This window comes from Thermobia domestica, chromosome 2, assembly GCF_964235325.1.
Source record: "Thermobia domestica chromosome 2, izTheDome1.hap1.1, whole genome shotgun sequence".
In the NCBI taxonomy this organism is placed as follows: domain Eukaryota; kingdom Metazoa; phylum Arthropoda; class Insecta; order Zygentoma; family Lepismatidae; genus Thermobia; species Thermobia domestica.
Window position 1 is genome coordinate 303,070,067 of NC_137455.1, and position 16,540 is coordinate 303,086,606.

The window sequence follows — 16,540 nt, forward strand, 5'->3', positions numbered from 1 at the left end:
CTACTTGGACTGAAAATGTCATTTGGAACAAACACTTTAATACCCTAGTAGCAAAATCGATTGGCCCAACGTTGGGAAAATGGTGGTAATGCGACATACAAACGGTGGTCCAACGTCATGTTTGGCCGCTTTGGCAACCGATTCCCACCCAAACCATTACCCACTTATTCCCCAACCAAAAGAAGGGTGGGCCTTCGTTTACCCAACCAATTCCCAACCATCTCCCAACGTTGGGCCAACTAAACCCCAACAACCTTGAGAATGTTGGGCCTTCATTCACCCAACCAAATCCCACCAGTTTCCCTACGTTACCCCAACTAAACCTCGACGTTGAATGGTGGTTCACCATCCAAACGCTGACGTTTACCCAACCAAATCTAGCATTATTCCCTGACGCTCCCCGACGTGTCCTTGCGACGGATGGGGTAGGGTGGTGATGCATTCGGTTTGGCACCTTTGACTTTTTATATGGTATTCCTGAGATATTCGGATGTTATTTATTTACACAGTTATTATTCATATATAATGACGCAGATATTATCGACTGTATTTGCGTTATTACCATATAAATAATAACTCATTCCTAAATAAATAACAGATCTGAGTATCAGGAATACCATGTAAAAAGTAAAATGTGTCGAACCGAATGCATCTCCACCCTACCTCATCCACAGCGAAGACACGTTAGGGAACGTCAGGGAATTATGCTACATTTGATTGCGCACACGACAGCATTGGATGATGAACTACCATTCAACGGAGAGGTTTGACTGAGCTAACTTGGGAAGACTGAAAATATAGATTATTGAATGTGTGAAGCAGTCTGCGATTCGACTCGCTCAGCATTTGTGTTGTGTGTTGGTCTCACGATAAATTTCGAACAATTGAACCGACTCAAATGAAACTTTCAATGATTATTTATTCGTTCAAAGTACATGCCAAGTGCATTGGAGAGGAAAATTGGGCAAGAGTGAGGGGGTAAAGCCCCCTAAATGTGCAAAAAATATAGGAAAACACTAAAGATGAATACTTACATGTTGGGTCAGGATGCGACGTCTTCCGATTGTACATTTATACTAGTACTAAACAATAAACTCCATGGTTCTGGATAATCAATAACCATTAGAACGCTCTAGAAAACCATTAACCATTAAACAACCATCAGATGATAAGATCTGCTGTCAACAGTCTTTTCTCAATGTTTGCGTCTGATAAAGAGAACGTTAGGTTCTTGAAACTGTAATGTATAGTTATTAATATAATTCATTTTGTTCTGATCAGAACTGCGTTTTAATGGATACTAGTACTAACCAAGCATATTATTGAAAAATAAAAATCAATAGACAAACAGCCAAATAACAAACACGCATTATACCCATTAGAGATTGAGGAACTTTTCCTTGCTATCTTATACACCAATCCACAATACTACTGCAATAACAAAGTAATTGAAAAGAGATCAGTATTAATTAATGAAATAAATTAAACACTGTTCTTAAGTTTCCACTACATAATTTTTATTATAATTGCAAGTTGCAAAATCATTTGTTTTACAAGATTACAATCTTCTTAAATGTAAAAAAAATACAATAACAAAGAAAAATAGTAAATATTTTTGAAGTTGCAAACAAAATAGTGGTAACTGTTCATTGTAAACAACAATGAGATATGCATATTAAATCTGGATCCATGTTGAAATACCAGCATTATTTCACATATGTGTACGAGCATATGAAAGGGGACCAGCCGGTGGTTAATGATAGAAGTAAATCTGTGCATGAAAATGGCATATTTTGAAGCACTATACAGTAAACAGTTTTACATAATGGAAATTCTTATTTTGTTAATGTTACAATTATACTCAGATAGCGTAGATCAGTTATTACTTCTACTACATATGAAGAAATTTTACAGCACCATTGCCTCATATACGTATAAAATAGACTTTTTTGAATGCGATTATATATATACACACACACACACGTCTGAGTGTCCACTTTCTAAATGCATGCACCCATACATATGTTGTAACATTACAAGAAAAACGTTGAGATGTGTAACCGGCTAGTAAACCTATATATTTCATAATTTCTTAACATACACAACTTAATATTCTGATCAGATAAAACAAGTAAATGCCTTTTTATCTTATAAATCCAAGAAAGCAAATAAATAAAAAAAACGCTACATCATAGGAAAAGACAAGTAGACCCAACAGTGCGAATGAAAATTCAAAGAGTCATTAAACGTACGATTCGATTTTATAAGGCACAGGATGATGATTTGGATAAAACATACCTACTGTTTCCCTTACCCCCGCCATGTGTACGTACAGCTTAAAGTTAATAACGTTGCTTTCTTTCTAAAATTAAGAGGCCCCGTCACGGCGAAATCAAAATATCGCTGGTTTTACAGTAATTATGATATCTTCAAACAGATAAAAGTAATCGAAAAGTGGAACAAGAGCTCACTAGACAATATTATTTTACATGAGATACCGTTATCACGACTCACTTATCTGCTTTCGATTTCTAGTCATTTAAAGAATCGGCACTTATTTTTGCGTTTACAAATGGCTGCAAACGCAAAGCTACTAGGTGATTCGTGATAACGGTATCTCATGCAAAATGATATTGTCTAGGGCGCTCTTGTTCCACATTTCGATTCTTTTATCTATTTGAAGATATCACATAATTACTGTAAAATTAGCGGTATTTTAATTTCGCTGTGATTAGCCCTCTTAAAAGTATACTTCATCACAAAGTCAACACTCGAAAAGTAGGGACTATAGAAAATAAAAATATCTCAATAAAGAAATTAGGGCGACTTCCGATTTTTACACCAAGCCTCCGCAAGTGCAGACATTATAATTTTGAAGTAGAAAATGTGTGATTGGACCAATAATCGAACCTGAGACCTTAGGCTCATCATGCTTATGTGCTAACTCACTGCGTCACCCAGTCGATCTAACTCCCAACCACACAATTTCAACTATTGAGGACGGTGTTGTCTTTCTTTCAGACCACATGGAGTGTACTACAACTTCGTTGAGTTTGGACTGCCCCAGTGTCTGCTGGGAAGTCCAATCACAACAGAAAGTTGTGGTATCCTGACTCTCCATATAGTCTGAAAAAAAAGAACACCGTACTCAAAAGTGTAAATTGTGTGACTGGAAAATGGATCGACTGGGTGGCGAAGTTGGTTAGCACACAGGCGCGATAAACCTAAGGACCTGGGTTTGATCTCGAGTCCTGTCACACACTTTTCACTTTTTAAAATTATTAATAATGTCCACTTGAAAAACTGGTGTTTAATCACTGGCTGATCCACAATTCCCATTAAAGGCCAAAAACATTTGGTTGAATTCGAATGTAAAGGTAAACCATCCACATTAATTGTAATAGTTACCAAACATGTTCCCTCATTTTCTACCAACAACTTGGAATTTACAAATGGATAAACACATGGAATCAAACCTGATGACCTTTTCTTCACAATATTATGTTCTACGCCAAAGTATTTAAATAGACCCCCTGCACGTGTATCTACATTGGAGCAATTGTATGTAATAGAGTTCGTGCGTCTAAAGGAAGTTGAGGGAAACATTGGTTTAAAATATGTAACAGATTGGTAGTGGCTGTATTAGTTATGTTATATTCCTTTGCCCACTGCATCAACTTCACTTCCAAAGAATCAGGAACTTCACTATCACTCCACACTCCAAAATCACTAGAATTATCATATTCACTAGATACCTCTGAAATGTCGAGGTCACTGACACGTGGAACTTGATCATCATTTCTGCACGAAGTTTCATTCGCATTGTTATCTGAATCTAGTTTATTAGTTTTCTTTGTTTCTTGTCCTATTACTTCTGCAGAGAGAAATTTGTATTCATTAACAATTTCTTCATACTCCTTTTGAATCTTGCGGCGCTTAGATCTGGCAGAATCTCCAAAGCTTTCTTTTTCCACTGTTTCCTCCATTTTTCAACTATTTAGCTGTCCTTTTAAAATCGAAGAATTGGATGTAGGTTCAGTAGCTGGCCTCTCATCTCAACCAGAACTGCAAATAAAAGTTAAGTAGCTTATTAGCACAAACAATCCCCTCAAATGCAACGTAATATATATTTCATATGTACAAAGTGAAAACAGCCGAACTTAATTTATAAAATATAATTTAAATACATTTGCAGTTCGCGATTTTCTAAAGTAAACAAATAAAGGTCCATTCTACCACTGGTTTAGCATTTGCAAATTCTGCGCTTCGCGAATGTCAATACTGGGTAGAAATTTTCATGTACACCTCAGATGAATACTGGAATAAAACTTTCAAAACAGACCCTACCAGAGCCCTTTGTCCTTCCGACTTGTGCCATATACACTTAACACCTTAAAACTTATCGAAATAAATAATGAAGTGGAAAAAATATTTTTAAAACTTCATTTGGCAGTTCTTTTATTTCAATCTTTTTTAAATAACATTTTTCTCTTGTAATAAGTGTTGCGAACCAGGGTTGGCAAAAAGCGTTTTCTTACAAAAAATAAAAAGTCAACCTGTTTCTGTGATTGATTAACAAAAAAATACGTATGGACAGAAATAAATTAACTTGGCCTTCACGTATTTCCAGCAATGGGGTTATAAAGGACAAAATCTACAACTCCTATACGAAGTATATTCGGGAATCGAAATAGTACTTTGCGTATAGAGTTGTGCGGTTCTATTTGTGTATTTTTTAGACCAGGAAATTCCCGTCATAATCATGCCTGCGTTATTATTTATCAACAATATTAACAAGTATGTAACGTCATTTTAGTGACATTGTATTGTAATCAATACGCTAGAAATGACGTTTATAAAAGTAATGAATGGTTGAATTTTAAAATAAGAATTTAACCCAACACAGGGTTCTTACAAAATTACTTTTATCATTTTCCCTGATTTCCAGGTGCAAGATCACCTATTTTCCCTGACCCGCGACATTTAATAACATAATGGTGTACTGATGATGAATGCCCGTAAAAGCTAAATAAAGACTTGGGGCAGTGATTCTCAACCTGTGTGCTGCCAAAGATCAGCAACTTTCCGTTTGTAACACTATACAGTAGACACAGAGCCATACAAAAGGCTAATAATAGTAGACCAGTGTAAGTTATCGAAGGAATTGCCATTTGAGCTAGTGAAGAGACTTTATAAGACATCTTCAAATAATATTATACACTAACGTTAAATTTCTTTATATAAAACACTAAAAGATTAGCCATCCTTCTGCACAACAAGCAGCTGTAACTGAAGAATTCTTAAAAAAAATGGCAACAAAGTGATTCTATAAATTTCGAAAAAAAATAAGCGCTCCTAAAAGTTTAGTAAACAAACAAAAGAAAACCGATACTTTAATGGAATTTCTCAATATTTCTTTGAATTCAATAAAATGAAAAATAAAACAATGAGAAACTTTTCAAAATAATGTGTAAATGTATATGCAACTATGAGAATGCAAACCCTCAAACGCAAAAATATTTGAAAGTTTAACATAATGAAAGTTATGACGAGCGAACATTACAGCTGCCCATACCAATTCCTACCGATTTTTTTTCAGTTATTGCAATAGATCCTACTTGGTATCACAACAAAACAAATTTATTGTTATACATATTATTAAAAGATAACGAGAATTTTAGGAATGACCCCCCCCCCCAAAAAAAAATGCATCAAAAGATTGCGATCTTGGCCGATAATTAGTTTTCGGATCAGGAGCTACAAAATTTTTGAACGGCACCTAAATGATTTTTTTTTTTTTTTTACGGAATAAGCTCATACAGAGTTAAGTGATAATTTTCTCTTTCTTTTCCCGTTTCTTCCAAAGCCGAATTGTCTTTTTCTCGCACATTTTACAGAAGTTCAGAGTTCTGAAGTTCCGCGTGCGTAGGCCAATCTACCAGTTGTCGTTGGGCTAATGAAGAAGCCACTTACAAGTTGTCTACCAATAACTTTTCTTAATAGAAATACCAGACTCTACACTTGAATTTCTATGTGAAATAATCAATGTCACTCTCACAAGACTCCACAAGTGTTAGAATTCACTTTTCCCACTTAGAACTGATTTATAAAACTCATCAAGATTTGAATTAAAATAAGACGCTTTTAGACGGTTGAAAAAAAAAAGGTTCGAACTCTTTCTCAACTACCTCTGTTTTAACATCATCGAGACGAAACGACTGATGGAGTATTACCAATCACTTCGTCATCCTTATCCGGGCAATTTTAGGTTTATACAAGAATACCTCAGGATCAAAGCATGAAATGGCACGAGTAAGAGGATATTTTTCGAGTATTTCTTTCAGTAGTGCCTATCAAAAATTTTCGACAATCAGTGAAGAAACTGCACTTGTTTACTTCCTTGACATCTTTAAGCTTCCCAATGCAATTTTTTTCTCCCGAATCCTATATCTACATTCTTTGGGGCTTTCAAGTTACTTTTAACTTCTAGAGCTTGCCCGATATGTGAATTTTGGACATCGTTTAAAATTTATTTCAAATTTTTTGACATTTAAATAAAATAAAATAAATAAATAAATAAAAATAAAAAAATATAAAAAGAAAATTGAAAATTCTCTGTATTGGGGGAAAGAAAAATTCTTATAAAGCTAAATAATAATAGTAATAACAGTAAAATTAACTATTTTTTTTAAATTGTTCATTGTAAAAATTCTACATGTATGCAGGCCGAGGCAAAAGTCTGGACATGTCATATTTTCAACATTGCTGGAGAAATCGGGCAATACCTTACGATGGAGTAATAATAACATGAGGACCGAACGCCTTATGACGATCATGTTGAAGGTAGTCACCGTACGTTTTGTCTACACTTTTAATAAATAGTTATATAATAATTAGCTTGGGACCAGTTTGTCCTAATATGGCGTAGAAAACAAATTTTATGTCAGCTGCGAGCAAATTTGATTCATTAAGTTTTACTATGAAAGCTAGAAAGTAGCTGTGTAAGATTACGTTATTTTGCATGTAATCCAGCTAGGCACTCTCATTGCATGACCGCACAGAAACTGTCTTGGTAAGTACTAGTAGCAACAACTGAGTGATAAGCCAGATAAATGAAAGAGCATTTATTTAGTTCTTGCCCAAGATACCGACAGGTCAAATATTAGAAAATCTAAGCAGTGACAAAAGCCAACGAGGAAACTATAACGAAATTTAGGCCGTCATTTCGAAGTGGGGCATCTTGACTTTTCCCAAGTTTACAGGAGAGCGATTTAAAGTTCTACGGGAAATTTGATTTTTAAATCTTTATATCGCCGGAACTATAATGAAGTGAGATACTGCATTTTAACAGTTGATAGAACACGTGGAAGTCATAATAGAAAAACGCACTTTTTTTCAAGTTACGCCCCTTTGCGTTTTCACCCCTGAATTTGTAAAGCATACAAGTTGTGTTTCGCGCATATTATCGGAGGAAACGAGCATCAATGAATAGTAAGTAAATCCTATAGGTCTGTTATCCACGAATGGAACCTACACAAGATTCAGTCACAACAATAACGCACATATGAACCTCAGATCGCGGGAGGAAGGAGGGGAAGGTGGCATTTTGCTCAATGTACTTGATAGGAGTGGTGACTGTCCAAAATTTGTCCTCAAACAAAGTGCATATTAGACAGGAGTTTCCAATCAAAGCATACCTTTCAGTATTTGCATTATTCTCAGGGTTCTTAGTGCTTCTTTACCCTTTCTACCGGTCCAGTTGAATTTCTTTGCTGCGTCGTTACTGAATACTTTTTCTAACATTCGTCTCACTAATTTCTCAACACTTTTACCACCCAAGGTACTCAAAGCTATTTGCTGTAAGCAAATATAATAAAAGCAGTTATAATTATACATATTACCAATACACTAGTTGTTACTAACGAATAGCAGGACACAATGAACTAAAAATATCAATTTATTTCCTTGCCTAGCATAGAAACGAAGAAAACTAGAAGTAATCGATGAAAGGGTTCCCGCTCGTTTGGCAAAATCAAATTTCCTGACTTTTACAGGTTCTTAAATACCACTACTTAGAGATGTTTAGATAGCATATATTTGTACCAGTGCACAGAGCAATACAATTTGCACACGAAAGAACGGAAACAGAACATTTTTAATATGAAACATCCCGTAACAACTAGCCGGATAAGGCAAACAGTAAAATATGTTATTATTTCCAAACATGAAAATAATGACGAACCGAATTTAAAAAGGATAATGAAGCATAAAGAACATACTGTGCAAATAACGAATAATTTTCGGAAAGTGGAATGCCCCTTTAACTGAAAGTGACATACCGTTTAATAATTCTTGTACCCAAGATTTACAATGAAAAATACTTAAAATGTGTAGCAAATATACAATGAAAAACTTATTTCTCTTTAATCATTTCGCCAACACTGAATAAATAATTGTTTTCTTATGATACAAAAACAAAGGAAGCAGGGATGCTACTTCAGGGATATTTCCATTGCATTGTGTATAACATTTTGTTTATAATCTAGATACAACACACACGTTACATAACAGCTTAAGATGCGGGAAAATGTTTAAGTCATGACCATTTTCTATAGGCATATTCTTAAAATTCTCCTGGTGGGAAAACCCTGAAAGTCCCTGTTAGAATGGCGGAGCCGAACTTGAGCCCAAAATACAACGAACGCAAATCCAAGTCTCTATAAAATAAGATATGCCCTATAGGCTTCATTAGGTTATGTATACTGGAACGAAGTTATTCATAATCGCTTCCGCGGTTGTGAATATTCATATTACAACAACTGAGACATTCATAGAAACAGATGCCGAATGTTTCTACCACACACGCCCCAACATGACACGTTAAGGTCGTTGACTGCTCTGTAGCGGCTTAATATATGAACAATTTATGTGGCATGTTATATAGATTCATACTAGGAGAGACGCCAATTGCTGGTATGAACAAGTTTATTTCTATCATAGTTGCTGCATTATCAATGTTCAAAACTACAAAGGAAATTATGACCCACTTTGTTTATTCAGTTTAAACTTGCCACGTGTCATTGAACAAATGTAAGATACCTAATGGGAAGTATCACCCCGTATAATATAAAAATACGGAAATTACGGTCTAAAATACTACAGTGAGCTCAAAACCTACCAAACTTGTAGCATTATTTTCATTGTGTGCCCATTCTTCCAGTGATTTAACCGACGATACCGTTTCACAGGGTAGAGTCAGACCGTCGGGTAATACCAGTGGTTGCGAAATTCCCGGTGAACGTAAATTTCCGTGGACGTATCCCAGTATGCGTGACTGGGTTTCTTCTATGCGTTCCAGACGTCCCTTAATGTTCGCCAAATGCTTAGCAATAACCGTGAAACCTGCGGGAAAAATGAAGTATAACCTGTATTGCATATATAATAACTTTTAAGAAATACAAAAAAAAATATATATAAAAGGAAAATAACTTTAAACTTTTTTTCTTTTTTTTTGTAACATTACGATTTCGAATGCTCATAATTTCGGCATTTTTTGTTTAAGAATGTTAACCCTTGTGTACTACCAAGAACACTTTTACACAGGAATTACATAGGGTCTTCTAGAATCCCACCTAAATTATGTTCTTTACGCAGAACCAACAAAGAGACAACTTAAATATTTAGCATGCATCTTTAGCATAAACTCGAGATAGTCTGCAAGAAAAGATGAACTGTAATCTCACTTGTTTAACAGCTGTAACATGAGAAAGAAATCTGGGGTTCCAAAAGACCCCATGGTGGTACACAAGAGTTAAAAATAGTACTAGACTACTAATAATTTCTGAACTTTGTTTTCAGAATTTTATTCATTTATTAATAAATATTTGCACCAGTTCAGTTTCATAGAGGGTACAAAACCAACCAACCATTTCTGCTTTCAAAGATATAATAGTTAATGGGTGAAGGAGTTTACTTCTGCCAGCCTCAAATGCATTCATTGCAACATATTTTGAATGTACAATTCTAGGATATACTAATTTATATGCCTGCTTTCAAAACCCGATATTATGATACTGATCTTACAGTTTGGGTATTCTAATTCTCCTCTCAGCCGTTCAGTCCAGCTTATCTACTGACCGCAAACATGCTCTGCACCACGCGGGAGTCTGGTGCAGGGTGGAAAATACTAACAGTGAGTTTTTTCTTTTAAACAGTGTTATCTTTAATTTAATAATTTCTTTCGCTTTGGATAATACATCTCGAGACCTGAGAAAAACATTGGGAATTAGAGTTAAATGTTAATTAGCTATGAATTTTCATAGCAAATTTCCTAATTGGGATTAAATTTCGAATTGATTCCCAATCTTTTACTGATTGCAATCCCAAACACTTTTTCATATGCATTGAGGAAAAAGTATATCAACATTCAACAAAATGATACATATATATATATATATATGTGTGTGTGTGTGTGTGTGTAAAATCGGCCGGTTCAGAACTAGTTTACGGCATGAAATGCATAAATTTCGACTCAAGTTATGTAAAATGCACAGGGTTTTCAACCTTGGGTGCAGATGGGGGGGGGGGGAGGAGAAACACCCGAAATACGTCCCTGAAGTCTGCATTGGTCTCCTCTTTCTACTTTTAACAAAAATTGTTGTGTTCAGTACTCTATATCTTTGGCGAAGTTTGAACAATGCAGACTCGTTTAAAAAAAAAAAAAAAAAAAAAAAAAACAATAGTAGGCGTATTTCCGCCATTAAATAAAAAAAAGTGTGCCTTTGCGCCAAATATCATAGTTCCTTCCACGTACAGATACAGTGCTACTTAAAAACACAATAAATAGCCAACAACCAGGCCTAGCATATATTTCGCGGTTCCACTCGAGCAGAATGTTTTACCAAAAAGAAAATTTATAGCTAAATACGATGTGAAATATCTTTTGTGAAAGAATGGAAGTGTGAATGTAAGAAATTACTGTCAGTGCACAGCATATTTAAATGAATTTTGAGTGAGTGAAAGTGTGCGTCTCCACTATCCTCGTTTATGCGTACACCCTCCGTCGCTGACGCGCCTGCACCATACGGACGCACCCCGTCGCTTTCGCTCGCGCCTCCCTGCTCTGACTCAGACAGCATTCGTGTTTCTTAGTGGCCACCTAGTACAAGTTAGTTCGTGTTTTATGCATTGTAGTTTGTGTGCCATACGTCCATACTGTATTTATACTGAGCCCCAGGGTTGGCAAAAACCATGGCTTTTATTGAAAAAACCAAAAAACCAGTTTTTTTGGTTTAAACCCGTTTTTTTTTTTTTTTTGGTTTAAATAATTTTTTTTTTTTTGGTTAATATCGCATATGGACAGAAATAAGCTTTTTTCGCCTTGGTGTTAGTATGCAACAACCGGGTTATGCTGGAAGGGGGTCACATAAGCTTAAAGCGGAATCCAAACTGCTTCTCGGCTTACATCCAAGAGAAATTGTCCTCTATTTGAACTCGAAACCGGGACTAATTGGCCACAAATGCGATACGCCTGCCGACTCACTCACGAAGGACTCCTGGTAAAAATACGTTGACTAATCTTTACATATTTGTCAATATAATCATCAAGAGTCATTAGGACAGAAGGACAAAAAGATAAACAATTGCACAATGGAACCATTATACAGAATTACATATGGACAATTTCAAAGTACTACAGAGTACAGAAGAACTAATATAGTCCAAGTCAGCTCACTACGACTTTTATTAGTCCAAGTTAAAGAAATAGGCATTTATTCCGAAGTTGGGCGTCCGCTTTCACTACGTTTTTTTTCGCTGTTATCTCCTTTGCACACTTTCTGCAACGTGTTACTGGGTTCATTAATCCGTGCTCTTCACAAACTTTTAAAAGATTTTGTTCGTTATCAACGTATTTGCTTCACAAATGTTAAAACTGTGAGTTCATTGCCCTTGTACATTCGCCATGTTAATAACATAAATGCTCGTTTCTTTCCCACAATACAACTGTTTGGTTACCTTGCGCCAAGTAGTTCCCTCCGCTCGCCATATTGTTCCATGTTTATAACCTCTTATATAAAACAAATAAAGAGATTTTTCCAGACTTGTGTATTGTCAAGCACACAAACGATCAAATTACCCATATCTTTCCTGTAAATTATAAATAATTTGCTGGAAACGGACGCCAACTTTGGAACTTAACCCAAGAAATATAACTATTTAATTTGCATATCAGTAAGAAAAATGAATAAAGATACGAATTATTTGAGTCCACTTAGGCTCTGACCAATTTATACAAAAATAGTTACCAAAGATTCTTGTTATTTCAATAATTGCCTCCAGTGGGGTTTGTATGACCCTACTCCCGAAAAAAGTACGGTACTTCGATGTATTTTATCAATAGTAAACGTTATTAAAACGAAACAATTTTTAGAATTTTCCTTTGGTTGCATAACAATAGTAACAAACTATAAAAAAATCACAAAAGAAACATCCATAAAGTTACATAAAAAAAAGTTGCTTTTGTAATATAATATCTTTGAGTAAAGAATGGGGAATTTAGGTCTAAATATAGTACGAATAATATATGGGAGTGAAACGTGATAGCCCACAAATATGTGTTCATCAAAATTTTACGAATAGTTACACTTTTACGAACATTTTTTGTTTTTTGGTTTAAAGCAGATGTTTTTTCTTTCTTTTTTCTTTTTTGAAAAAACCAGCTGGTTTAAACCAAGGTTTTAATCATGGTTTAAACCAGGCAACCCTGCCGAGCCCGCCTGAAGTCAATCTGCAAGTAGTAATGGAGCTCCTCCAGGGTTTGAAAGAAACCGGGTCTTTTTGAAAAAGCACAACCCACCTGGGCCCATATGGGTATTTTCCGGTTTAATTGGGTTTTTTCGAAATATTTCAATGTCTCTTGATTTGTAGTGTCAACACCTGCTATTTTGAACAAAATGACCGCGATTTTGAAATTTTACATTGGTATGCAGCCAAAGTCTGTACAGGAAATTTACAGAAAATCTCCTGATTGTGCCCTGAAAATTTAAGCTTAAAAGACTGAAAGTAGTACCGTGTAGTATGTGTGGTACAGGCAGACGAACGAATAAATGTAGATAGAATCATCCCGGGAGCCTCAATGACGTTCGCCAAAAATATTAATTTAAAACAAATACACAACTCATGTTTTATAAAATAAATAGTTTTATCGGTGAAGTTCACTTCCGATACTTTGTGTTCAATTATGGGAATTTCCCGAGCATTTCTTTCGCGATGTTTTCTTTCTTTTTTTTTTCTTTCTAAAATCCAAGCTTTTTTTACTGTACATCGAAACTTCTAGTAGTATGGAAGTTTGAATTCAGCACTTGAAATAATAAGCGTCACACGGTTTTCGGAACTCTGAGCATTACGATTCTTAAATTTGACAAGAATTTTTACGCTATTGCTGCTGTTGATTCTACAGAATGCTTATTGAGGAGGAGCAACAAATAACTGGACTAAACAGCTGTTGTTGGAAAACCAAATTTTACTTAAGAATACTTGTGCTACCATCAAAGGTAACCAAAAATAAATAAAATAATAATAATAATAATAATAATAATAATAATAAATAAGGGTTAAGTTCCGTAGCACCGGACCAATTTTAGGAAATTTACCCGGTCAATTGAAGAATTTATTTAAGTTTGCGAGTAAGAATGAGTGAAAGTGGGGTAAGTAAACTAGTAAAAGTGAAGAAAGCTGTTTTTGTTCGTTGTTTTTGATTTTGTAAGCGGCACAGTATGTTGAGGCGGAAGGACTATTTCGCGGAGAGGTACATTTGTTATGATATTGTAGCGCGAAAGGCAAGGTGTTGGGGAAGAAGGAAGAGCATTTCGAGGGCTATTTAGCGGACTATTTATTTAAGGAAACGAAACCCCAGGAAACTGTTGTGCACGATTTTCTTCTTGAAATCGGAAAAGTTTACAAGCCTCAGTTTTGATAAGTGACTTCCAAGTGAACGGGAACGTTGTCACTACCATACCCATCTGCTCCCTTCGGACGCAACCCCTTGCTCCGCTCGGGTCTCCCTGCCCTGACTCGGTTCGACAGCATTCGTGCTTTTTAATGGCCACCTAGCACAGGTTGGTTTGTGTTTCTGTGCTGTAGTAGTTTTTATGCCCCTAACGTAAAGTAACATAATTTGATGTAATCCAACAAAATATAACCGAATGCAGTGCATTTTGGTGCTTTTTCCAGTTTTCAAATTGGTCCGGCGTTACGGCACTAATGCCAAAAATAATACTAGTATTTTCACTAATGCAGTACATATTTACTGATAGTACCGGCACTCTGTGAGGGATAACGTTCCTCGGTGTCGCATTTGGCGAGCACAGTATTCACGGAAAGTATCTTCTAAAATATAAAATTGCATATTTTATTTCAAACAGGCTATAAGCATATTCTGCACTTTAATTTGTTCTATAATTATCTCAAGCTAAGAGAAGGTTTTTTCTTTTTATCCATTCAGTGCATTCTAAAGTTTATAAATGTCTTATGTTGAATGCTGTTGAGTACCTTAACGTGAAAGCATCTGATTCGCCCAATGAAAGTTCAAAATCTGATAAAAATCACTTTCAATATGATCGCCTTAGTTGTACCAATAAAAATACTAACAAAAAGCTCAAAAACCCAGATGTTTTTTTTCAAGTGGGTCCAACCCGAAAAAACCCGGTGGGTTTTATCGGGTAGGGCCCACTTGGGCAAACCCTGCTCTCCTCACTTAATGCATGCTCTGCTAAAAGGAATACAAAGCCCTAACATAACTTGAAAATATAGGAAACGTGTCAAAATTTGGTAGAATTGTGTGCTCGAGTAATGCCCATTCCAGTACATAAAAAACAAAAATCTCCTAACTGATACACACTGTTCCTCTGAAAACCAAAACTAGGCCTAATTGTTCAATATATTCGGCAAAGTTTCTGAAATTGGTTGGGACTTTGGCAATTCACTCAAAATCTAAGTACAAGGGGCATATGTCTTAAAGTTTATTGCATGCTGTTTTCAGTACATTTTGGCACTATTTCCCTTTTTTCAAGTGACTGGAGAATCGTTACTAATGCATAAACTTATACAAAGTCAAAGCATTATGTCACACTTGGGTGGAAGAGCAGAATTAACCTAACCTAATGTGCATGCGCAGGAACAATGCATTGTAGCCAAAGATAATCGGCCAAACTGAACCCAGAAATATTTATTAACTCTTAATTTCCATGCAGACATCTGCTGTACTGTAACCCAGTGAAGAGTGTAACTAGCTCACGTAAACTAATTTTGCCTTCTTAAAATGGATATTAATCATTTCAATGTTATTCTACATTAGCACTCCATGCACAATCATAACCTGTTCACCCACATGTTTCCATAAAAAAAAAGTATGGAAATTATTTTATATAGAATGATTATATAACCTACTTACCTTTCTTGTCTTGTCTTGTCTTGTGTTCTTCACTTATGAATAGTGCTGGTTTTTTGCATCAGGTCTAAATCTTTTTACAAAAGCACTTAAGTTTGATCACACTCTTTTTTCTGTAAGTAGAGAGACAACGCAATGACCACAACACTTCTAATATGGCGGTGAAGAACTGCGCATGATCAGTAACGCACTCTACCAACATCAAGTATGTTGGAGTTAGCGACCTTTACCCAACGATAAAAATCAGTGGTCGTGGGGTGGGAAAAAATGCTTTTCGTAGAGCGATTCCCCGTTATTTAGCCAACGCTAAAGTAACGTATTTCTTGGTTGGGAAAACAGTCAACTCGAGTATAGTTGCGTTAAGGTCGGGAGAATAGTTGGTTGGCCAACCATACATTTAACCAACGGTGGGCCAACGTACGTTTCTCCACTATAGGCTTGTACCGACCATCACCCACTGTTTTGACCAAATCCCACTCAATCCCCAACGGTGGGCCAACCAACCTTGCTACTAGGGTATGAAGCCAAAATTCCTTTAAAATAAACGAAAACTTCAAACGTATTAAGAATTTTAATATTTTTCCCTTTTCCCAAAAGAGGGTCATGACCTCTACACCGAAGAGCCCCCGAGATTTGATCATTGACCACTCGGACTGAAATTCTCATTTGGAACCAAAATTTTAATATGAACTAAAAAATTAAACTTTTAGATCAATTTGAACTGACTGGGTTTAGTTAAGTAGTAATTTGTGACAGCTTCACTTCATCAGAAGAATCCTTCACTTCACCGCCCCCCAGGAGTCCGTGCTGGATCAGCCACTAGAATCAATAGACACTTTTCCTATTCTTTTTGTCACCCTTGGTTGTGTAGGAGCTCCCTCGAACAAATAAATAAGCAGTAATATTACAATCAAGGGGAGCTATGTATTAGGTATCTCTTTAGTACCTACCCCTAACCGCACAGGGCCATCTTCTGTAGTATAAAAAATGCTACGTGATATACCAATCATGAAGGGGGAGAGGATGCTATAAATATATTTCTTATTCATTTTGTCAGCCCTGGTTATCAGAAATTACCTAACGTTGTCCCTG

General features: G+C 35.8%; 1 long non-coding RNA gene across 2 annotated transcripts; it reads right to left on the reverse strand.

Annotated features, from left to right (window-relative positions):
- Nucleotides 1-1,390: 1,390 nt before the first annotated feature.
- LOC145678600 (uncharacterized) lies at nt 1,391-15,911 on the reverse strand. Of its 2 annotated transcripts, XR_014130410.1 has the most exons (4): nt 15,452-15,911; nt 9,179-9,402; nt 7,698-7,857; nt 1,391-4,065 (listed from the first exon to the last, which is right to left on the reverse strand). It is a non-coding gene; the product is annotated as an uncharacterized LOC145678600 (long non-coding RNA). The 2 variants fall into 2 exon arrangements; XR_014130411.1 differs by lacking the exon at nt 7,698-7,857 and having other exon boundaries at nt 1,394-4,065; nt 15,452-15,905.
- Nucleotides 15,912-16,540: the final 629 nt, after the last annotated feature.